This window comes from Squalius cephalus (genome assembly GCF_949319135.1).
Source record: "Squalius cephalus genome assembly, chromosome: 1".
Classification (NCBI taxonomy): domain Eukaryota; kingdom Metazoa; phylum Chordata; class Actinopteri; order Cypriniformes; family Leuciscidae; genus Squalius; species Squalius cephalus.
Genome location: NC_137122.1, coordinates 28,645,886 through 28,658,169, shown reverse-complemented (window position 1 = coordinate 28,658,169; position 12,284 = coordinate 28,645,886).

Here is a 12,284-nt window from a genome sequence, read left to right as displayed (position 1 = left end):
AGGCTTCCCCTCTACTCTGTGGGCAGGAAGCGGGTCAAGGAATTGGCGTGGAGAGAGCGCCGCCGCCGCTTGCGGAGGACCCGACCCAGCAAATGAGCCCCCTCCCCGGGTAAAGGCTCTGGATGGAGCCGCCGGCTCGCTCTGGCTCCCCATCCTCCACCGTGGTAGTGGTTTCGGTGGCAGTCCTCCCCGAGTCCTGGGGAGGGGGACGGGCCTAGAGGGAGAGGGAGAGAGAGAGAGAGGAAGAGAGGCAGATGGTAGAGGCTCGCCGACCCCTGGACACGCCACCATTTGGTCCTTCGCCAGCTGGATGGCCTGATTCAGCGACGTCGGGCGGTGGCACTGGACCCACTCTGCAGTTCTCTTTGGCAGCCTTGAGATGAACTGCTCCAGTACCACTCGGTCGATGACTCCCTCGACGTCGCTTCCATCGGCCATCAGCCACTTGCGGCAGGAGTCCCGGAGCTGTTGTGCCATGATGAAGGGCCGGCCGGACTCGTCGAGGCTCAGGGTCCTGAACCTCTGACGGTGTTGTTCTGGGGTCCGGCCGACCCGCTGCAGTATGGCACGTTTCAGGTCTTCATAGACCAGGAGATTCTGGACTGGCAGTTGGTGTGCGGCTACTTGTGCTTCCCCGGAAAGCAACGGGATGAGCCGCATTGGCCAGTCCATGGAGGGCCATCCCCTGTCCTCCGCTGACCTCTCGAAGAGGTCCAGGAAAGCCTCGGGGTCATTCTGCGGCCCCATCTTGTTTAGAGGCAGCGGTGAGGACGTATCTTTCTGTGTTTGGGGGACGGCCCTAACCTCCCGGTCTATCCAGCTCCGGAACAGCTCGCGGTCTTCATGCTGGCCTCGGAGGAGTGCTTCAAAACGATGGTCTTGCTCCTCCTTTATGGCCAGCAGCTGTCGATGTTGTTCTTGGTGAAGACCAGCGAGCGTCTGGATGATGTCCGCAAATGGCGAGGCTGGCGGGTTTTGCATGGCGGCGATGATCTTCTTCCCTCCCGGGTTTCGGCTCCACTGTAATAAGGTTCGTTGTTGTGATGGTGTAGGAAGGAAGAAGACAGGGATCGGCTGACTGGGACACTCACTTTATTTCTCAGTTTCAAATAAACAAAAGGGTGCGCACAAAGCGCCTTCACCGTGGTTTAAAAACACACAGCTTCTCAAACAACAATAAACTCAGCATTCAATTCTCTCAGTCCACATCCGCGTCCTCGTGAGGTCCCAGTCCAAAGCTCTCTCTCCTCTCTCTCGCTCTCCTCGGTTATATGCGGTCTCTCCACGCCAATTACTGCAATCAGACACAGGTGTTCATCATCTGCACTTGACCTACTTACTCACCGCTCGGCCCCCTCCTTTCTCTCCCGCTACAGACTTCGCGAAACCACGCCCCCCTCGCCACAATATACTATGGAAGTCAATGGGGAAAATAAACTGTTTGGTTACCAGCACTCTTTAAAATATCTTCCTTCATGTTCAAAAAAATTAAAAAAAACTTCATGCAGATTTAAAGAAACATGATGGTGTGTAAATAACAGCAATGTTTTGTGGGGGAACTATCCCTTTAGGTTAATTTCTATGGTTTTATGGTACATAACTGTCATGTTTTTTGTTTTTTTAGGTTAACTACCTATGCTCCATTGGGAGTACAAATCCAGGGGCGGCTGTAGGTAAAATGCTACGTAAAGTAGCCACCAATGAAGTCCTAAGTGCCTACAGCATGAGAGGAAAGAAAACAAAAATGGCATTCCAGCAGTTTAGGATTTGCTCTCTTATCATAGGAAAATTTTATGTCAATTAAAATAGTTACAATTCGGAGATGATTTGTTGTTTGATCAGATTATTTAATCTAATTTTTAGGAGCAACACAGAGGAACTTCAAATCAATGTCAATAGAAGTGGAAAATCTAATCTCACTGGCCCTGAAATTCGCTCCACACAGGAATTTAAAATGGTAAACGCACTGTATTTGTTGCATAAAGACAGAACACCCAACATGAAACAAGACATGCAGCCAAGAGCGCAGGGCTGGAGCACACTCGAGACCGTCCGCTCACACCAGACAATACAGTATGTCACAAAACCAAGAAATAAATTAGACCCAACCCTATGACACAACCCTGAAAGTATTTAAATGCATTTTGAAATTACTATTAACTATGTCAGTGATACTACTGTGACTAACACATACTGAAGGCTACATGGGCAGCATTTCCCAAAAGCATCGTAAGAGTGCATAAAAACGGTACGACTGATCTTAAAGTCCAACTGAAATCAAAATGGACCCTATTTACTTTGTTAGCGCATATTACTAGTCTTGTGGTGAAAAATTAATCCGTGCAAGTTAATACACAGAAAAAAAATTGTTTGCCGTCGTAATTTTTAATCAAAGTCTGAAAAGTTACTTCCGGTCTGGAATGGCGTTCCTTCTCTGATGATGTAAGTTTGACGGCTTGGGTTGGGAAACGCTTAACCACTCCCCTCAAACCTTTAGTCTGCTATGAGCAGAGATGGAGAGGAGGAGCGCTAGAGTAAAACCCTGCCCTCTGTTCAATATTCCTTTTCACTGGGAAATACGTCACAACACTGGAGAAAACTCGTTTGCAACTTCCGGTTCACACGGACTTTAATATTACGGTCTGTTTCCTAAAAGCATAACATTCCAATAAAATGGCAGGTTTTTTTGTTGTTGCAAAAAAACCCTTTTAGCGTAAATAATCTATTGCTATTTGCAGTTAATGTAAACTGCATCTATTTGATATACTTTGTGTAAATGGCATCTATCGCTAATTTTTACCTCGCTGTTCACTGGCATCTATATTTTACAACAAACACCCCTTTGAATACCCTAAACCCTAACGCTCAAAATAATTAGGACAAACTTAAATTAAACTAATTAGTTCAGTCAAATTAACTTTTATGAGTATTTAGCACTTTCTTTTTCTTTCAAGTTCACAGAACTGATATATTTTAAGTAAACTGAACTGTTTCATTGTTTTGAGTTTTATGAAATCATTTATTTTAATTTAGACAAACTTAAGTTTAACTGAAACGGCTGGGATGTCTATTTCCCAGCATGCTTTGCCGATGGCACTCGAAAGGGAGAGAAAAATGCTAAAATTAAGTGTAAAATAATGGGGTTTTTTTGTGTGTAAGATTAACGTTAAGTGTGAGATTTAGTAGTGATTAATGTTTTGTTATGCTAATTTAGAAGAATTTCTGTTAATGTTGGCTTTACACTGTAAAAAATAAAATCTTAAAAAAACGGTCATTGACTGTCAGCTACGGCTGCAAAACAAAAACCGTAAAAAATAAAGTAAAATATCCTTATTTAAATGAAGTGCAAAAAACTTTTACAGAAATTTTCCTTAAATGTTTTACAGAAAAACACTGTTATTTTACAGCTATTTCCTGAATTATTACGATCAAACACCTTCATTGTAAAAAAGCAACGGCTGCCATACAAAAAACGTAAAATTAATGTAAAATATCCTAATTTAAATAAGTGCAAAATACTTTTACAGAAATCTTCATTAATCTTTTTTAACAGAAACACAGTTATTTCACATTTATTTTCTGATTTTTTTTTTACTGAAAAACATGCAGTTAACTACATGCATGGTTTGTTGTGACTATACGTCACTGCATCAGCAACTACACAGTTACTGTCTGATAAATAAAGCAACATGCAGCATATCATCAGCGTTTCTTTGCTCATCCTGAACTGAAGCTTAGACTCTTCAACACAATGGTGACACACAAAACACACCACACAGAAACACTTTAAACCCCAACAGAACATTAAACACTACCAGATCTCTCAGGATCTCAGCATCTTCACTTATTACAATCCAGACTTTATTTATTTCATACTAACATTCTTATTGAGAATTAACAGAGGTTTAGAAGTTGAAGTTTTATTGAAAAGAATAAAGTTTGATGTCACCATGATGGAGATCAGTGTTTGCTTTCGTTGGGCTCTTGACCTTTTAATTTTTAACATGAGTTTTTCTCTGGCTGCTTTAACTGTGTGTCACTGATACATATTTATTATGGTAGGAATCCAAGAGAAACTCAGATGATATTGGTCACTTATTAGTGATAATAGTCATCATGTAGTGTCCTGCTTCATTGACACCATCTGAAGTGTAATATCTGATTAAGTCGTTAAATAGTAGTTGTTAGTTTTGCATGCCAAAACTGCTATAGAAGATCCTGCAGTGCTGTGATACTCAGATTTTATGAAATCATTATACAGAAAATGTTTTGACAGGATCATATAGACTCACTCAGACATCAAGAATCAGCTTATGAATCGCAACAATGGTGATAATGAAAAAAAAAATCTGAACTACTATAAAGTCACAAAAAGGCTTTGTTGATTGTCACCATTGTTGAGATTCATATGTTGATTCTTGATGTCTTTATACTGTACTACAAAAAAAAAATGAACCAGCTCAAAACTTTTTCTGTATAATATATCTTTTTTTAAATTTCACATTGTTGTAATACTGATGCCACAATATCTCAAGGGTCATGTGAAAACTTATAACATTAACTATAGACTTTGTATTAAGCTAAATTTCATCTATACTATGCAATCTAAGATAATATATTCAGAAATTTGACTGACATATCTGTGAATCAGATCAACATATGATGACTATAACATCATCAATGAATGACCAAGATCATCTGATATTTTCTCCTGCATTTATTGCTATAACTAATGTGTATCAAACAAACAATTAAAGCAGCCAGAGAAAACTAAAGTTAAAAACTCATGGGTCATGAGCCCAACTAAAGCAGACACTGATCTCAATCATGGTGACATCAAATTTCTTTTAAAGTTCTTTATTTAATTTCTATTCTATTCTATAAATTCTATTTATTTATATTTTACTTTAATTTTATGGTTTTTGTTTGGCAGCCGCAGCTGCCAGTCATTTGACCCTTTTTTAACGATTTTTTTACAATGAAGGTATATGATCATGATTATTCAGGAAATACCTGTAAAATAACAGTGTTTTTCAGTTTATTTAATTTAGGATGTTTTACAGTTTTTTGGGGGGCTGACAGTCATTTGACCATTTTATCATTTAACTGTTCTGTTACTGTTTAATTACAGATTATATTTGTAATTTTACATACATTTTTATGTAATTTAAGAAAACAGAAAAAATACTATATGAAAAATACAATCAATTTTCTGTATAAAAAATGTGAATTACTGGAATTTGTCATTAATGTCACAATACTTAAAATAACAGCTGAATTTTTATTTTACAGATATTGTTTGTAATTTTACAGTGTTTTGAGTACAATTTAAAATTAAAGAAAATGATCATCAAAAAATCACAGTTATTTTCTGTAAAATTAGGATTTTTTTTTTTTTTAACAGCGTAGGATAGTTACCATCATGGTGACAAGTGGTGCATGCAGCTTGATTTGAGAGCAAATAATCCTTTTATATTGTTGCGCTCATACAACAAGTGCTTCTGTATAACATACTTTTGCTAATATGTTAGCTAATTAGTATGTTAACAGATTAGTTTTTAAAAGCTAACTAAGTATATACTAATAAAAGTGTTCACATTGAGATTACATGAAAGTTTTAAGTTAATAGTATGAATTAATTTACTCATACATTTGAATTGGTCTTGACTTGAAATGTTTAAGTACAAAATAAAACTGCTAGTTCTGCTTACTTAAACAATTGATTGCCTTAAATGTTTTGAGTTCTGCCAACTTATTCGGGTTTACAGTGTACTTCATAGATTTGAGTTATATTAATTGAATGGACTTAGTACTATTAACTTTATTTACCCAAGTTATCTTAAGTTATTGAGTTACTTGGACACAAATCAAATATTTTTTTATGCTTAAATTGTTTGAGTTAATAAACTTAAATGATTTAAGGCAACTGGTTTCCTCCAGGGCCGGAGTGGGGCCACTTTTCAAGACCGGCCCACTTTTTCCATGGTGGAATTCCAAATTAGCACTTTTTCCAAATTGGATAAATGAAGCAACAGTTCAGCTCTTACTATTATGTAGTTTGTATTAATACCATGGTTAAACAAATAATGTAAAGGTTAAATAATAATTCACTTAGACGTTATAAGCAATTGTGACTTTGTTTCACACAATTCTGACTTTATATTTCCCAATTCTGACTTTAAAACATGCAATTGCGACTTTACAGTATATCACACAATTCTGACTATCTCGCAATTCTGACTTTATAAGAAGCAATTGCAACTTTATTTCACGCAGTTCTGACTTTATATGTCGCAATTCTGACTTTATAACACGCAATTGAGACTTTATTTCAGGCAATTCTGACTTTATATGTCGCAATTCTGACTTTACGCAATTGAGACTTTATTTCACGCAATTCTGACTTTATATCTTGCAATTTCTGACTATAAGAAGCAATTGCGCCTTTATTTCACACAATTCTGACTTTATATGTCGCAATTCTGACTTTATAACACGCAATTGAGACTTTATTTCAGGCAATTCTGACTTTATATGTCACAATTCTGACTTTATAACACGCAATTGCAACTTTATTTCACACAATTCTGACTTTATATGTCGCAATTCTGACTTTATAACACGCAATTGAGACTTTATTTCACGCAATTCTGACTTTATATCTCGCAATTGTGAGAAAGAATTATCTTTTAAAATGTTTTATTCTGTGGTGGAAACAAGCTTCCATACTGGCCTCTTCCTCCCATCCATCCTCTCTGACGCGTACCGTTACTGTAGGGCCGGCCCAGCTTATCGGTAGGCGCCGGCGGTACCGCGGTAGCCTACCTGAGAAAACGTTTTGGAAAAGACGGGCTATGGACCCAACCAACTCTATAGGAGAGGAGGGGAGAACTCCCTCACATGGTACAACCCATGCAGAGGCTGCGCGCTGCGGTGTCAGAATGCGGAACGTGTAATGTAGCCTAACTAACGTGACATTGAAATGTGAAAAAAAAAATATATATATATATTTCCTCGCCCGGCCCAAAAGTGAAGCGGCCCACCGGGATTTCTCCCGATTCTCCCGATTCTCCCGATTACCCACTCCGGGCCTGGTTTACTCAAACGGTTTGAGTTGAACTAACTCATCAGGTTTTACAGTGCAGTGACAGCTAGCGGTAAACTGTTATTACGTTATTAAACTAGTAATTACTAAAAGGTAGTAATTTTGGTCCCTGTGGTTCTCGCTGTTCGGGTGTCATGCTGGCTTTCTCACCCTCTCCAGTCCAAGGCTTGATGTTGTTGTGTTTTGCATCTTTATATTTTACTTTTTGTTTGATGTAGTTATGTCTGTTTTCTTGATTAAATACTTCTTGTTTCAAATTTGATTACGTGTTTGGCCTCCCCATTCATGTTGCTACTCCATGAGCCAAGGGGTCGTAACAGGGGGTTCTTGTAATCTAATAATTTGAGTACAATTGAAGACTTCAGATGCAAAAAACCTTTAAGTCGGTCTGACATTTGTTTTAAAATTAGCATTTTTATCAGGCTCCTATTTAGGTTCAGTCATTTCACTTTAATGGCAATGACTGATTGAAACAAAAATATCACTTTTTACTTTTCTTTGTTATAATATTACTATTCTTTGTTATATTTACAGATGACTGTGGTGAAGATGGAAGAGGCTTTCAAGTGCAGGATCTACAATTGTTAATAAAAGTGTTTGAAGTAGTTAGTTTGTTTTTGTTTCGCCTTCTGCGCATGTTTTGAATGTGATGCATAGCATAGCCTACCCCATGATTGTGTTTTTATTATAATTTTTTAAATCAACAATTAAACAATGAATAGACAAAAACATGGACTGTAGGCTGATTATTTATATAGATTTACTGTTGTATTTTATTAAAGTAAAAAAAAAGATGAATTGTTGTTAGTTGAACGTTAGAAATAAAGTTATGGGAACGTTAGAAAAGTGTTAGTGTAACGTTCTGGGAACCAAAAACTAAAGTTCTTGTAACGTTAAGAAAACTTTGCTGGCTAACTAAAAACAAACCATAAAAAATAACGTTCTGAGAACGTTCTGGGATCCAAAAATTGTTAGCTGTGAAATGACAAGATGAGATTTAATTAATTCCCCTGTTAGGCTTTAGCAACGCTTGGCGTTGGTTATTTGTTTTAGTTAGTTTTTTGTTTTTTTCATGGTTTGGGAATTGGGCAAATTTGCTTATTTCACTACCAGCGGTATTTTAGTGTTTAAAGGCGCTCGGCTCTGTGGAGTTGCATGAAGATTGGGTTTAGGAAGATAGTGGGGTGGTATGGGTGCACTGTTAACCCTTGCTGTAAAAAAAGGCCAAATTCTGACAATATCATACCATTTTCCATTAAAACAGTAATATACCGTAGAAAACAAAAATAGCCTACAGGAATATACTGTAAATTAACAGTGCATAAAATCGACACTCAGAGGCTGTTTTCCCAGTCACACCCTATACCCTCATTCACTATTCCCTACATTAGTTCACTAATATAGTCCACTTGAATGTAAAGAAGTGACTGAATTGAGAAACTGATGAACACCTGATAAGCAGAATCACTGAAGGACAGAGAAACAAGAACAGAAAAAAGAGAAACACAAAAACTACAACTGACTTCCAGCGACACTGAGTGTGAAACCAGTTTACAAACCAGTTTATTTCTTTCATACATGTACAAAAGTTCTTGTTGAGAATTAACAGAGATTTAGTTAATACTGTAATAAAGTTTGTTGTCACCATGATGGAGATCAGTATTTGCTTTAGTTGGTCTCTTGTCCCTTGACTTCATACCATTAATTTCTCTCTGACTGCTGTAACAGTGAGTTTATAAAGCACATTTGTTATAGCAAGAAAAAGCCAAAAGGAACTTTATCAGGTGTTTTTGGATTTTGTGATGATGTCACAATCATCCTGGACATGTCTGATTCTCTGATCTTTCCTGCATATATTATTTGAATTTATGGGTATTTCATATTTAGCATATATCTGTGAATCTACAACATGAAATCAATATTTCTGTAATCAGGTCTTCTGAAGAATATCAGAATCATATAGTGCTTTAAAACATATTGAAATCCTGCTTATCCTGGACACACACAGACATCAACAATCAGCACATGAATCTCAACAATGGTGACAATCAAAAGTTTCATGTCGCAATGCATGCTGGGTTCCAGGATAATATAAACTCCCAGCATGCACTGCTGCATGAATAAAAAAAATTAAAAAAATATTGCCACCACTGTTGAGATTAATGTGCTAAATTGTGATATCTCTGTGTTTCTTTAAGACAGTGTAGCTCTGTTTTTTTTTTTGGTTTATGCATGATGTGTTAAAAAAATGTGTCATTGTAATTTATTGCTGTGGTTTCACAGTGGTGCTAATGTAACACTTTTGATTGAGGATTAAACTCTGAGTGAGAATGAACTCTTAGTGAATGAACAGGCTATATGATGATTTTGTCACCATAATCAACATAACCGCAATCATTCACTAACTCTGTGTGTGCACAAGTGTGACTTGCAAAAACACAGCTCAAGCAGCAAAAGAAACGCTAACGTTTTAACATCAGCATCCCAACTAAAGCAAGCACTGATCTCTATAATGGTAACTTCAAACCAAACATTTTCAATTAAACATCTCAATAACAACTTCTGTAGATGTATGACAGAAATAAAGTCATACTGGTTAATAATAAGTGTAATAATGTGTAATGGCTGGAAGTCAGTTGTATTTCTTGTGTTTCTTTCTGTTCTAACAGCAGGTGTTCATCACTATGGTCAACAATCACTTACATATCCTTAATTATCTCACTGCAACACTGTCTCAATGTTACTTTTTACTCTTTGTAGTGTGGATTTCCCTGTGGGGTTGAAAGGGTTAACAGTGTAAGATAAAAAAGTCACACCCACAAAATGTATTTTACAGTAATAAACTGTAAGTTATAAAACAGGTTTATACTGGCAACACTGTTGCCAGTAGTTTACTGTAAAATCTTGTTTTTTGGGTTACCATTGTGCAGAAGAGTAGAGCCTGAGCTTCAGTCCAGGAAAAGATCTACAAACATTGATGACTTGCTGCATGTTGCTTTATTTAACAGGCGGTGACTGTGTAGTTTCTGGTCCAGTGGAAATCTCTTTATTTACAAAAGTTTTGTTGTGGTTTCAAATGAAAGAAGTTCACAGTAATACTTTGCTCATGTTAGTAATGCTTTATACATTTTAGTTAATACATTTAAATGACAGTTGGTCAATTTAAGGCAGTCGGTTTCTGTAAGTGAAATTAGTTAACTCGATTTTTAGTGCACTTTTACAGTAACATACTGTAGATTACAGTAAAGAACTGTACAATTAACAGTATATTATTTTACTGTAAAAAAAACCCGGTAAGGTCTAACAGTGTGTAGTTAAAGAAGGGGAATGTATGAATGAATGCTCATCTGTTTTGACCACTTAATTATTTTGTTGCCTATGAATTTGTGAATTAGAAATTCTAAATTACAAAATATGGCATCCATTGAAGATTTTATTAAAGCTCCGTCGGAGGGAGTATTAAATGCGCTGACTAAAGGACAATTGTAGGAGCTTGTGGAATATTATGGCATTGGAGATGTAGATTAAACGTTTAAAAAAAAATGAGTTAAAAACGAATCTGTGGACCTTTTTTCAGGTTTATCTTTTCATTAAAAAAAAGAAGATCCTTGAGATGCAGCAAATTCATAGTCGAGAGATGGCTAAAGTAGTTAAAGAACGTGAATTGGAATTGGAAAGGTTAAAAATGGATGATTCGCTTAAACGCCGCGAAATAGAATTATTGCAGCTTAAACATTCTCAACAGCTGCATATGAGAAACTGTCAAGAGATTTTGAGTTACAAGTTCAATTAAGGTTAATCGGTAGGGAATTTAAAATTGCTTCCCAAATTTAATGAACGTGATCCCGATGTTTTTTTCTCGTTGTTTGAGAGTATTGCGGAGGAACGTAATTGGCTGATCGAGTCGTGATGCTTCAAAGCGTCATTACGGGTAGAGCACAAGAGGCCTATATTGCGCTTACGGTGGAAGATCGAAAAGACTATTATAAGGTTAAGTCTACTATTCTGAGGATGTGTGAATTAGTTCCATAGGCGTATCGTCAGAGTTTTAGGAATTGGAGAAGAGGAGAACGTCAAACTCATGTTGAAGTGGGTAGAGAGCTGACGGCGCATTTTGATCGGTGGTGCTCTGCTTCGAATGTGAGTACTTTTGAAGAGTTGCGAGATTTGATTCTGTTGGAGCAGTTTAGAAACATCGTTACAGACAACATTGTGTAACATGGGGGGGGGGGGGGGGGGGGTTCGGTATGTGGTGGTAGATCACTCTTTATGATAATAAACAGCAGAATGGAGACAGAAGACTTTCTCAAGCGGCACTTTTTACTGAACACCGTCACAACAACAACACTTCCTCATACAGCCTTTCACGTGACTTCACTAACCAATCAGAAGCAAGGACTTAGACTGAGATAAACGTGAGTAAATCAGAGAGGCAGATTCAGCAGAATAGCCTTACTGTATTAAATATGTAAACATAAATAAGTAAATAATTAACTGACTAAACATTGTAAATATACTTCTAGTATATTAACTCAAATATAACTCATATTAAATTCTAAGCATTACAACTTTCCCAATATGAAATATGAACTCCACTTCTAAACCTTACAATTGCTACAATGAAAATAAGCCCCATACTGTTGCTGAAGCCGCTGTATTGGCGGATGAATTTATTTTAACCCATAGGAGTGGATGTGCTGATGCACGTGCAGGTGGTGGTGTTAGCTATAGAGAGAATTTATCTCAGCAACGCTCATGAAAATTTGATGTCGTGCCTCCTACTCAGAGACCGGTTAATTCTGTGCGAGGGAAAACTGATGTTAATGTTTGCCATTATTGCTTTAACAGTGGGCACTGGAAAAATGAGTGTCCGGTGTTGGCAAGCAAACTGAGATCACGAGGTAAAAAGATACATTTTGTTCCCACATTATTGGTAGAGATAGGGTCTACTTCTGGAAATCCGCCGGTATTCCCTGATTGTGTATTGGAATCAAAAACTCTAAAGACTGATTCTCATTTAAATTATGCTCCATTTATTACTGACGGTTTTGTGTCCTGATGGTATTGACAAAGTACCAATTAGGATTTTGAGAGATACTGGGTCATCAGAATCGTTCATTTTAGAGTCGATCCTACCTTTTTCTGCCGCCTCAAGTGCGGAGAAAAACATTGATGAGGG